Below are 12,717 nucleotides of genomic sequence, written 5' to 3'. Positions count from 1 at the left end.
TAATGCCACTATTCCCTGTAAAGCCTTTGAAGACGCCAAGGGATTAGATTAATCCTTCAATTTTCCTCTAAATTTTCGATGCGTCCATGCAATTCTCTTGCCCTTGCATCCCCAAGTGGCATTAAAGTAACTTTCAATGTTTCTTTCCCTTTGATGCCTCTATGCCCCTGTAATTGCCTTTGGCGGCGCCAAAGGGATTTAAAATAAACCTTTAATTTGTTTTTTATTTTTGGATGCGACCATGCAATGTATGGACTTTGGCACCCCCAAAGGGTATTTAAGTAAATTTTAAGTAGGTCTTTCCCTTTAGATGCCACTATTCCCCTGTAAAGGCTTTGAAACGCAAAGGGGATTTAGATTAATCCTTCAATTTTCCTCTAAATTTTTGGAAAAAAAAAAAAAAAAAAAAAAAAAAAAAAAAAAAAAAAAAAAAAAAAAAAAAAAAAAAAAAAAAAAAAAAAAAAAAAAAAAAAAAAAAAAAAAAAAAAAAAAAAAAAAAACCCTGTAAAGGCCTTTGAAGACGCCAAAGGGGATTTAGATTAATCCTTCAATTTTCCTCTAAATTTTTGGATGCGTCCACGCAATTCTCTTGCCCTTTGGCATCCCCAAAGTGGCATTAAAGTAAGCTTTCAAATGTTTCTTTCCCTTTTGATGCCTCTATGCCCCTGTAATTGCCTTTGGCGGCGCCAAAGGGGATTTAAAATAAACCTTTAATTTGTCTTTTTATTTTTGGATGCCACCATGCAACTGTATTGGACTTTGGCACCCCTAAACGGGTCTTTTAAGTAAACTTTTAATTAGGTCTCTTCCCTTCAGATGCCACTATTCCCCTGTAAAGGCCTTTGAAGACGCCAAAGGGGATTTAGATTAATCCTTCAATTTTCCTCTAAATTTTGGATGCCTCCACGCAATTCTCTTGCCCTTTGGCATCCCCAAAGTGGCATTAAAGTAAGCTTTGCAAATGTTTCTTTCCCTTTTGATGCCTCTATGCCCCTGTAATTGCCTTTGATGGCGCCAAAGGGGATTTAAACTAAAGCTTTAATTTGTCTTTTTATTTTTGGATGCCACCATGCAAAGGTATTGGACTTTGGCACCCCTAAACGGTCTTTTAAGTAAACTTTTAATTTGTCTCTTTCCCTTCAGATGCCACTATTCCCCTGTAAAGGCCTTTGAAGACGCCAAAGGGGAGTTAGATTAATCCTTCAATTTTCCTCTAAATTTTTCGATGCGTCCATGCAATTCTCTTGCCCTTTGGCATCCCCAAAGTGGCATTAAAGTAAGCTTTCCAAATGTTTCTTTCCCTTTTGATGCCTCTATGCCCCTGTAATTGCCTTTGGCGGCGCCAAAGGGGATTTAAAATAAACCTTTAATTTGTCTTTTTATTTTTGGATGCGACCATGCAACTGTATTGGACTTTGGCACCCCCAAAGGGTATTTTAAGTAAACTTTTAAGTAGGGTCTTTCCCTTTAGATGCCACTATTCCCCTGTAAAGGCCTTTGAAGACGCCAAAGGGGATTTAGATTAATCCTTCAATTTTCCTCTAAATTTTTGGATGTCTCCACGCAATTCTCTTGCCCTTTGGCATCCCCAAAGTGGTATTAAAGTAAGCTTTCGAAATGTTTCTTTCCCTTTTGATGCCTGTATGCCCCTGTAATTGCCTTTGGCGGCGCCAAAGGGGATTTAAATTAAATCTTTAATTTGTATTTTTATTTTTGGATGCCACCATGCAAAGGTATTGGACTTTGGCACCCCTAAATGGTCTGTTAAGTAAACTTTTAATTTGTCTCTTTCCCTTCAGATGCCACTATTCCCCTGTAAAGGCCTTTGAAGACGCCAGAGGGGAGTTAGATTAATCCTTCAATTTTCCTCTAAATTTTTCGATGCGTCCATGCAATTCTCTTGCCCTTTGGCATCCCCAAAGTGGCATTAAAGTAAGCTTTCCAAATGTTTCTTTCCCTTTTGATGCCTCTATGCCCCTGTAATTGCCTTTGGCGGCGCCAAAGGGGATTTAAAATAAACCTTTAATTTGTCTTTTTATTTTTGGATGCGACCATGCAACTGTATTGGACTTTGGCACCCCCAAAGGGTATTTTAAGTAAACTTTTAAGTAGGGTCTTTCCCTTTAGATGCCACTATTCCCCTGTAAAGGCCTTTGAAGACGCCAAAGGGGATTTAGATTAATCCTTCAATTTTCCTCTAAATTTTTCGATGCGTCCATGCAATTCTCTTGCCCTTTGGCATCCCCAAAGTGGCATTAAAGTAAGCTTTCCAAATGTTTCTTTCCCTTTTGATGCCTCTATGCCCCTGTAATTGCCTTTGGCGGCGCCAAAGGGGATTTAAATAAACCTTTAATTTGTCTTTTTATTTTTGGATGCGACCATGCAACTGTATTGGACTTTGGCACCCCTAAAGGGTATTTTAAGTAAACTTTTAAGTAGGGTCTTTCCCTTTAGATGCCACTATTCCCCTGTAAAGGCCTTTGAAGACGCCAAAGGGGATTTAGATTAATCCTTCAATTTTCCTCTAAATTTTTGGATGTCTCCACGCAATTCTCTTGCCCTTTGGCATCCCCAAAGTGGTATTAAAGTAAGCTTTCGAAATGTTTCTTTCCCTTTTGATGCCTCTATGCCCCTGTAATTGCCTTTGGCGGCGCCAAAGGGGATTTAAATTAAATCTTTAATTTGTATTTTTATTTTTGGATGCCACCATGCAAAGGTATTGGACTTTGGCACCCCTAAATGGTCTGTTAAGTAAACTTTTAATTTGTCTCTTTCCCTTCAGATGCCACTATTCCCCTGTAAAGGCCTTTGAAGACGCCAGAGGGGAGTTAGATTAATCCTTCAATTTTCCTCTAAATTTTTCGATGCGTCCATGCAATTCTCTTGCCCTTTGGCATCCCCAAAGTGGCATTAAAGTAAGCTTTCCAAATGTTTCTTTCCCTTTTGATGCCTCTATGCCCCTGTAATTGCCTTTGGCGGCGCCAAAGGGGATTTAAAATAAACCTTTAATTTGTCTTTTTATTTTTGGATGCGACCATGCAACTGTATTGGACTTTGGCACCCCCAAAGGGTATTTTAAGTAAACTTTTAAGTAGGGTCTTTCCCTTTAGATGCCACTATTCCCCTGTAAAGGCCTTTGAAGACGCCAAAGGGGATTTAGATTAATCCTTCAATTTTCCTCTAAATTTTTGGATGTCTCCACGCAATTCTCTTGCCCTTTGGCATCCCCAAAGTGGTATTAAAGTAAGCTTTCGAAATGTTTCTTTCCCTTTTGATGCCTCTATGCCCCTGTAATTGCCTTTGGCGGCGCCAAAGGGGATTTAAATTAAATCTTTAATTTGTATTTTTATTTTTGGATGCCACCATGCAAAGGTATTGGACTTTGGCACCCCTAAACGGTCTGTTAAGTAAACTTTTAATTTGTCTCTTTCCCTTCAGATGCCACTATTCCCCTGTAAAGGCCTTTGAAGACGCCAAAGGGGAGTTAGATTAATCCTTCAATTTTCCTCTAAATTTTTCGATGCGTCCATGCAATTCTCTTGCCCTTTGGCATCCCCAAAGTGGCATTAAAGTAAGCTTTCCAAATGTTTCTTTCCCTTTTGATGCCTCTATGCCCCTGTAATTGCCTTTGGCGGCGCCAAAGGGGATTTAAAATAAACCTTTAATTTGTCTTTTTATTTTTGGATGCGACCATGCAACTGTATTGGACTTTGGCACCCCCAAAGGGTATTTTAAGTAAACTTTTAAGTAGGGTCTTTCCCTTTAGATGCCACTATTCCCCTGTAAAGGCCTTTGAAGACGCCAAAGGGGATTTAGATTAATCCTTCAATTTTCCTCTAAATTTTTGGATGTCTCCACGCAATTCTCTTGCCCTTTGGCATCCCCAAAGTGGTATTAAAGTAAGCTTTCGAAATGTTTCTTTCCCTTTTGATGCCTGTATGCCCCTGTAATTGCCTTTGGCGGCGCCAAAGGGGATTTAAATTAAATCTTTAATTTGTATTTTTATTTTTGGATGCCACCATGCAAAGGTATTGGACTTTGGCACCCCTAAACGGTCTGTTAAGTAAACTTTTAATTTGTCTCTTTCCCTTCAGATGCCACTATTCCCCTGTAAAGGCCTTTGAAGACGCCAAAGGGGAGTTAGATTAATCCTTCAATTTTCCTCTAAATTTTTCGATGCGTCCATGCAATTCTCTTGCCCTTTGGCATCCCCAAAGTGGCATTAAAGTAAGCTTTCCAAATGTTTCTTTCCCTTTTGATGCCTCTATGCCCCTGTAATTGCCTTTGGCGGCGCCAAAGGGGATTTAAAATAAACCTTTAATTTGTCTTTTTATTTTTGGATGCGACCATGCAACTGTATTGGACTTTGGCACCCCCAAAGGGTATTTTAAGTAAACTTTTAAGTAGGGTCTTTCCCTTTAGATGCCACTATTCCCCTGTAAAGGCCTTTGAAGACGCCAAAGGGGATTTAGATTAATCCTTCAATTTTCCTCTAAATTTTTGGATGTCTCCACGCAATTCTCTTGCCCTTTGGCATCCCCAAAGTGGTATTAAAGTAAGCTTTCGAAATGTTTCTTTCCCTTTTGATGCCTGTATGCCCCTGTAATTGCCTTTGGCGGCGCCAAAGGGGATTTAAATTAAATCTTTAATTTGTATTTTTATTTTTGGATGCCACCATGCAAAGGTATTGGACTTTGGCACCCCTAAACGGTCTGTTAAGTAAACTTTTAATTTGTCTCTTTCCCTTCAGATGCCACTATTCCCCTGTAAAGGCCTTTGAAGACGCCAAAGGGGATTTAGATTAATCCTTCAATTTTCCTCTAAATTTTTCGATGCGTCCATGCAATTCTCTTGCCCTTTGGCATCCCCAAAGTGGCATTAAAGTAAGCTTTCCAAATGTTTCTTTCCCTTTTGATGCCTCTATGCCCCTGTAATTGCCTTTGGCGGCGCCAAAGGGGATTTAAAATAAACCTTTAATTTGTCTTTTTATTTTTGGATGCGACCATGCAACTGTATTGGACTTTGGCACCCCCAAAGGGTATTTTAAGTAAACTTTTAAGTAGGGTCTTTCCCTTTAGATGCCACTATTCCCCTGTAAAGGCCTTTGAAGACGCCAAAGGGGATTTAGATTAATCCTTCAATTTTCCTCTAAATTTTTGGATGTCTCCACGCAATTCTCTTGCCCTTTGGCATCCCCAAAGTGGTATTAAAGTAAGCTTTCGAAATGTTTCTTTCCCTTTTGATGCCTCTATGCCCCTGTAATTGCCTTTGGCGGCGCCAAAGGGGATTTAAATTAAATCTTTAATTTGTATTTTTATTTTTGGATGCCACCATGCAAAGGTATTGGACTTTGGCACCCCTAAAGGGTCTGTTAAGTAAACTTTTAATTTGTCTCTTTCCCTTCAGATGCCACTATTCCCCTGTAAAGGCCTTTGAAGACGCCAAAGGGGATTTAGATTAATCCTTCAATTTTCCTCTAAATTTTTCGATGCGTCCATGCAATTCTCTTGCCCTTTGGCATCCCCAAAGTGGCATTAAAGTAAGCTTTCCAAATGTTTCTTTCCCTTTTGATGCCTCTATGCCCCTGTAATTGCCTTTGGCGGCGCCAAAGGGGATTTAAAATAAACCTTTAATTTGTCTTTTTATTTTTGGATGCGACCATGCAACTGTATTGGACTTTGGCACCCCCAAAGGGTATTTTAAGTAAACTTTTAAGTAGGGTCTTTCCCTTTAGATGCCACTATTCCCCTGTAAAGGCCTTTGAAGACGCCAAAGGGGATTTAGATTAATCCTTCAATTTTCCTCTAAATTTTTGGATGTCTCCACGCAATTCTCTTGCCCTTTGGCATCCCCAAAGTGGTATTAAAGTAAGCTTTCGAAATGTTTCTTTCCCTTTTGATGCCTGTATGCCCCTGTAATTGCCTTTGGCGGCGCCAAAGGGGATTTAAATTAAATCTTTAATTTGTATTTTTATTTTTGGATGCCACCATGCAAAGGTATTGGACTTTGGCACCCCTAAATGGTCTGTTAAGTAAACTTTTAATTTGTCTCTTTCCCTTCAGATGCCACTATTCCCCTGTAAAGGCCTTTGAAGACGCCAAAGGGGAGTTAGATTAATCCTTCAATTTTCCTCTAAATTTTTCGATGCGTCCATGCAATTCTCTTGCCCTTTGGCATCCCCAAAGTGGCATTAAAGTAAGCTTTCCAAATGTTTCTTTCCCTTTTGATGCCTCTATGCCCCTGTAATTGCCTTTGGCGGCGCCAAAGGGGATTTAAAATAAACCTTTAATTTGTCTTTTTATTTTTGGATGCGACCATGCAACTGTATTGGACTTTGGCACCCCCAAAGGGTATTTTAAGTAAACTTTTAAGTAGGGTCTTTCCCTTTAGATGCCACTATTCCCCTGTAAAGGCCTTTGAAGACGCCAAAGGGGATTTAGATTAATCCTTCAATTTTCCTCTAAATTTTTGGATGTCTCCACGCAATTCTCTTGCCCTTTGGCATCCCCAAAGTGGTATTAAAGTAAGCTTTCGAAATGTTTCTTTCCCTTTTGATGCCTGTATGCCCCTGTAATTGCCTTTGGCGGCGCCAAAGGGGATTTAAATTAAATCTTTAATTTGTATTTTTATTTTTGGATGCCACCATGCAAAGGTATTGGACTTTGGCACCCCTAAATGGTCTGTTAAGTAAACTTTTAATTTGTCTCTTTCCCTTCAGATGCCACTATTCCCCTGTAAAGGCCTTTGAAGACGCCAGAGGGGAGTTAGATTAATCCTTCAATTTTCCTCTAAATTTTTCGATGCGTCCATGCAATTCTCTTGCACTCTGGCATCCCCAAAGTGGCATTAAAGTAAGCTTTCCAAATGTTTCTTTCCCTTATGATGCCTCTATGCCCCTGTAATTGCCTTTGGCTTCGCCAAAGGGGATTTAAAATAAACCTTTAATTTGTGTTTTTATTTTTGGATGCCACCATGCAACTGTATTGGACTTTGGCACCCCCAAAGGGTATTTTAAGTAAACTTTTAATTAGGGTCTTTCCCTTTAGATACCACTATTCCCCTGTAAAGGCCTTTGAAGACGCCAAAGGGGATTTAGATTAATCCTTCAATTTTCCTCTAAATTTTTGGATGCCTCACCGCAATTCTCTTGACCTTTGGCATCCCCAAAGTGGCATTAAAGTAAGCTTTGCAAATGTTTCTTTCCCTTTTGATGCCTCTATGCCCCTGTAATTGCCTTTGGCGGCTCCAAAGGGGATTTAAAGTAAACCTTTCATTTGTCTTTTTACTTTTGGATGCCACCGAGCAGCTGTATTGGACTTTGGCACCACTAAACGGTCTTTTATATAAAATTTTAATTTACCTCTTTCCCTTCAGATGCCACTACTCCCCTGTAAAGGCCTTTGAAGACGCCAAAGGGGATTTAGATTAATCCTTCAATTTTCCTCTAAGATTTTGGATGCCTCCACGCAATTCCCTTGCACTTTGGCATCCCCAAAGTGGCATTAAGGTAAGCTTTGCAAATGTTTATTTCCCTTTTGGTGACTCTATGCCCCTGTAATTGCCTTTGGTGGCGCCAAAGGGGATTTAAACTAAAGCTTTACTTTGTCTTTTTATTTTTGGTTGCCACAATGCAAAGGTATTGGACTTTGGCACCCCTAAACGATCTTTTAAGTAAACTTTTAATTTGTCTCTTTCCCTTCAGATGGCACTATTCCCCTGTAAAGGCCTTTGAAGACGCCAAAGGGGAGTTAGATTAATCCTTCAATTTTCCTCTAAATTTTTCGATGCGTCCATGCAATTCTCTTGCCCTTTGGCATCCCCAAAGTGGCATTAAAGTAAGCTTTCCAAATGTTTCTTTCCCTTTTGATGCCTCTATGCCCCTGTAATTGCCTTTGGCGGCGCCAAAGGGGATTTAAAATAAACCTTTAATTTGTCTTTTTATTTTTGGATGCGACCATGCAACTGTATTGGACTTTGGCACCCCCAAAGGGTATTTTAAGTAAACTTTTAAGTAGGGTCTTTCCCTTTAGATGCCACTATTCCCCTGTAAAGGCCTTTGAAGACGCCAAAGGGGATTTAGATTAATCCTTCAATTTTCCTCTAAATTTTTGGATGTCTCCACGCAATTCTCTTGCCCTTTGGCATCCCCAAAGTAGTATTAAAGTAAGCTTTCGAAATGTTTCTTTCCCTTTTGATGCCTGTATGCCCCTGTAATTGCCTTTGGCGGCGCCAAAGGGGATTTAAATTAAATCTTTAATTTGTATTTTTATTTTTGGATGCCACCATGCAAAGGTATTGGACTTTGGCACCCCTAAACGGTCTGTTAAGTAAACTTTTAATTTGTCTCTTTCCCTTCAGATGCCACTATTCCCCTGTAAAGGCCTTTGAAGACGCCAAAGGGGATTTAGATTAATCCTTCAATTTTCCTCTAAATTTTTCGATGCGTCCATGCAATTCTCTTGCCCTTTGGCATCCCCAAAGTGGCATTAAAGTAAGCTTTCCAAATGTTTCTTTCCCTTTTGATGCCTCTATGCCCCTGTAATTGCCTTTGGCGGCGCCAAAGGGGATTTGAAATAAACCTTTAATTTGTCTTTTTATTTTTGGATGCGACCATGCAACTGTATTGGACTTTGGCACCCCCAAAGGGTATTTTAAGTAAACTTTTAAGTAGGGTCTTTCCCTTTAGATGCCACTATTCCCCTGTAAAGGCCTTTGAAGACGCCAAAGGGGATTTAGATTAATCCTTCAATTTTCCTCTAAATTTTTGGATGTCTCCACGCAATTCTCTTGCCCTTTGGCATCCCCAAAGTGGTATTAAAGTAAGCTTTCGAAATGTTTCTTTCCCTTTTGATGCCTGTATGCCCCTGTAATTGCCTTTGGCGGCGCCAAAGGGGATTTAAATTAAATCTTTAATTTGTATTTTTATTTTTGGATGCCACCATGCAAAGGTATTGGACTTTGGCACCCCTAAATGGTCTGTTAAGTAAACTTTTAATTTGTCTCTTTCCCTTCAGATGCCACTATTCCCCTGTAAAGGCCTTTGAAGACGCCAGAGGGGAGTTAGATTAATCCTTCAATTTTCCTCTAAATTTTTCGATGCGTCCATGCAATTCTCTTGCCCTTTGGCATCCCCAAAGTGGCATTAAAGTAAGCTTTCCAAATGTTTCTTTCCCTTTTGATGCCTCTATGCCCCTGTAATTGCCTTTGGCGGCGCCAAAGGGGATTTAAAATAAACCTTTAATTTGTCTTTTTATTTTTGGATGCGACCATGCAACTGTATTGGACTTTGGCACCCCCAAAGGGTATTTTAAGTAAACTTTTAAGTAGGGTCTTTCCCTTTAGATGCCACTATTCCCCTGTAAAGGCCTTTGAAGACGCCAAAGGGGATTTAGATTAATCCTTCAATTTTCCTCTAAATTTTTGGATGTCTCCACGCAATTCTCTTGCCCTTTGGCATCCCCAAAGTGGTATTAAAGTAAGCTTTCGAAATGTTTCTTTCCCTTTTGATGCCTGTATGCCCCTGTAATTGCCTTTGGCGGCGCCAAAGGGGATTTAAATTAAATCTTTAATTTGTATTTTTATTTTTGGATGCCACCATGCAAAGGTATTGGACTTTGGCACCCCTAAATGGTCTGTTAAGTAAACTTTTAATTTGTCTCTTTCCCTTCAGATGCCACTATTCCCCTGTAAAGGCCTTTGAAGACGCCAGAGGGGAGTTAGATTAATCCTTCAATTTTCCTCTAAATTTTTCGATGCGTCCATGCAATTCTCTTGCCCTTTGGCATCCCCAAAGTGGCATTAAAGTAAGCTTTCCAAATGTTTCTTTCCCTTTTGATGCCTCTATGCCCCTGTAATTGCCTTTGGCGGCGCCAAAGGGGATTTAAAATAAACCTTTAATTTGTCTTTTTATTTTTGGATGCGACCATGCAACTGTATTGGACTTTGGCACCCCCAAAGGGTATTTTAAGTAAACTTTTAAGTAGGGTCTTTCCCTTTAGATGCCACTATTCCCCTGTAAAGGCCTTTGAAGACGCCAAAGGGGATTTAGATTAATCCTTCAATTTTCCTCTAAATTTTTGGATGTCTCCACGCAATTCTCTTGCCCTTTGGCATCCCCAAAGTGGTATTAAAGTAAGCTTTCGAAATGTTTCTTTCCCTTTTGATGCCTGTATGCCCCTGTAATTGCCTTTGGCGGCGCCAAAGGGGATTTAAATTAAATCTTTAATTTGTATTTTTATTTTTGGATGCCACCATGCAAAGGTATTGGACTTTGGCACCCCTAAACGGTCTGTTAAGTAAACTTTTAATTTGTCTCTTTCCCTTCAGATGCCACTATTCCCCTGTAAAGGCCTTTGAAGACGCCAAAGGGGAGTTAGATTAATCCTTCAATTTTCCTCTAAATTTTTCGATGCGTCCATGCAATTCTCTTGCCCTTTGGCATCCCCAAAGTGGCATTAAAGTAAGCTTTCCAAATGTTTCTTTCCCTTTTGATGCCTCTATGCCCCTGTAATTGCCTTTGGCGGCGCCAAAGGGGATTTAAAATAAACCTTTAATTTGTCTTTTTATTTTTGGATGCGACCATGCAACTGTATTGGACTTTGGCACCCCCAAAGGGTATTTTAAGTAAACTTTTAAGTAGGGTCTTTCCCTTTAGATGCCACTATTCCCCTGTAAAGGCCTTTGAAGACGCCAAAGGGGATTTAGATTAATCCTTCAATTTTCCTCTAAATTTTTGGATGTCTCCACGCAATTCTCTTGCCCTTTGGCATCCCCAAAGTGGTATTAAAGTAAGCTTTCGAAATGTTTCTTTCCCTTTTGATGCCTGTATGCCCCTGTAATTGCCTTTGGCGGCGCCAAAGGGGATTTAAATTAAATCTTTAATTTGTATTTTTATTTTTGGATGCCACCATGCAAAGGTATTGGACTTTGGCACCCCTAAACGGTCTGTTAAGTAAACTTTTAATTTGTCTCTTTCCCTTCAGATGCCACTATTCCCCTGTAAAGGCCTTTGAAGACGCCAAAGGGGAGTTAGATTAATCCTTCAATTTTCCTCTAAATTTTTCGATGCGTCCATGCAATTCTCTTGCACTTTGGCATCCCCAAAGTGGCATTAAAGTAAGCTTTCCAAATGTTTCTTTCCCTTATGATGCCTCTATGCCCCTGTAATTGCCTTTGGCGGCGCCAAAGGGGATTTAAAATAAACCTTTAATTTGTGTTTTTATTTTTGGATGCCACCATGCAACTGTATTGGACTTTGGCACCCCCAAAGGGTATTTTAAGTAAACTTTTAATTAGGGTCTTTCCCTTTAGATACCATTATTCCCCTGTAAAGGCCTTTGAAGACGCCAAAGGGGATTTAGATTAATCCTTCAATTTTCCTCTAAATTTTTGGATGCCTCACCGCAATTCTCTTGACCTTTGGCATCCCCAAAGTGGCATTAAAGTAAGCTTTTCAAATGTTTCTTTCCCTTTTGATGCCTCTCTGCCCCTGTAATTGCCTTTGGCGGCGCCAAAGGGGATTTAAACTAAACCTTTCATTTTTTCTTTTTACTTTTGGATGCCACCGTGCAGCTGTATTGGACTTTGGCACCACTAAACGGTCTTTTATATAAAATTTTAATTTATCTCTTCCCCTTCAGATGCCACTACTTCCCTGTAAAGGCCTTTGAAGACGCCAAAGGGGATTTAGATTAATCCTTTAATTTTCCTCTAAGATTTTGGATGCCTCCACGCAATTCCCTTGCACTTTGGCATCCCCAAAGTGGCATTAAGGTAAGCTTTGCAAATGTTTCTTTCCCTTTTGGTGCCTCTATGCCCCTGTAATTGCCTTTGATGGCGCCAAAGGGGATTTAAACTAAAGCTTTCATTTATCTTTTTATTTTTGGATGCCACCATGCAAAGGTATTGGACTTTGGCACCCCTAAACGGTCTTTTAAGTAAACTTTTAATTTGTCTCTTTCCCTTCAGATGCCACTATTCCCCTGTAAAGGCCTTTGAAGACGCCAAAGGGGAGTTAGATTAATCCTTCAATTTTCCTCTAAATTTTTCGATGCGTCCATGCAATTCTCTTGCCCTTTGGCATCCCCAAAGTGGCATTAAAGTAAGCTTTCCAAATGTTTCTTTCCCTTTTGATGCCTCTATGCCCCTGTAATTGCCTTTGGCGGCGCCAAAGGGGATTTAAAATAAACCTTTAATTTGTCTTTTTATTTTTGGATGCGACCATGCAACTGTATTGGACTTTGGCACCCCCAAAGGGTATTTTAAGTAAACTTTTAAGTAGGGTCTTTCCCTTTAGATGCCACTATTCCCCTGTAAAGGCCTTTGAAGACGCCAAAGGGGATTTAGATTAATCCTTCAATTTTCCTCTAAATTTTTGGATGTCTCCACGCAATTCTCTTGCCCTTTGGCATCCCCAAAGTGGTATTAAAGTAAGCTTTCGAAATGTTTCTTTCCCTTTTGATGCCTCTATGCCCCTGTAATTGCCTTTGGCGGCGCCAAAGGGGATTTAAATTAAATCTTTAATTTGTATTTTTATTTTTGGATGCCACCATGCAAAGGTATTGGACTTTGGCACCCCTAAACGGTCTTTTAAGTAAACTTTTAATTTGTCTCTTTCCCTTCAGATGCCACTATTCCCCTGTAAAGGCCTTTGAAGACGCCAAAGGGGATTTAGATTAATCCTTCAATTTTCCTCTAAATTTTTCGATGCGTCCACGC

At 39.9% G+C, this 12,717-nt stretch overlaps 1 long non-coding RNA gene across 2 annotated transcripts in view; it reads left to right on the top strand.

The window, feature by feature from the left end:
• LOC139748202 (uncharacterized) overlaps positions 1-12,307 on the top strand; it is a 68,728-nt gene extending 56,421 nt beyond the window's left edge. Inside the window, exons 3-4 of one of the 2 annotated variants that reach the window (XR_011712604.1) lie at positions 7,375-7,507; positions 11,640-12,307. This is a non-coding gene — a long non-coding RNA (uncharacterized lncRNA). The remainder of the gene's footprint in view (positions 1-7,374; positions 7,508-11,639) is intronic. The other variant, XR_011712605.1, reaches the window with a different exon arrangement.
• The last annotated feature ends 410 nt before the right edge of the window (positions 12,308-12,717 follow it).

This window comes from Panulirus ornatus, chromosome 73 (assembly GCF_036320965.1).
Source record: "Panulirus ornatus isolate Po-2019 chromosome 73, ASM3632096v1, whole genome shotgun sequence".
Lineage (NCBI taxonomy): Eukaryota > Metazoa > Arthropoda > Malacostraca > Decapoda > Palinuridae > Panulirus > Panulirus ornatus.
The sequence above is the reverse complement of the archived record's forward strand: the minus strand, read 5'-3'. Positions and strand labels throughout refer to the sequence as shown.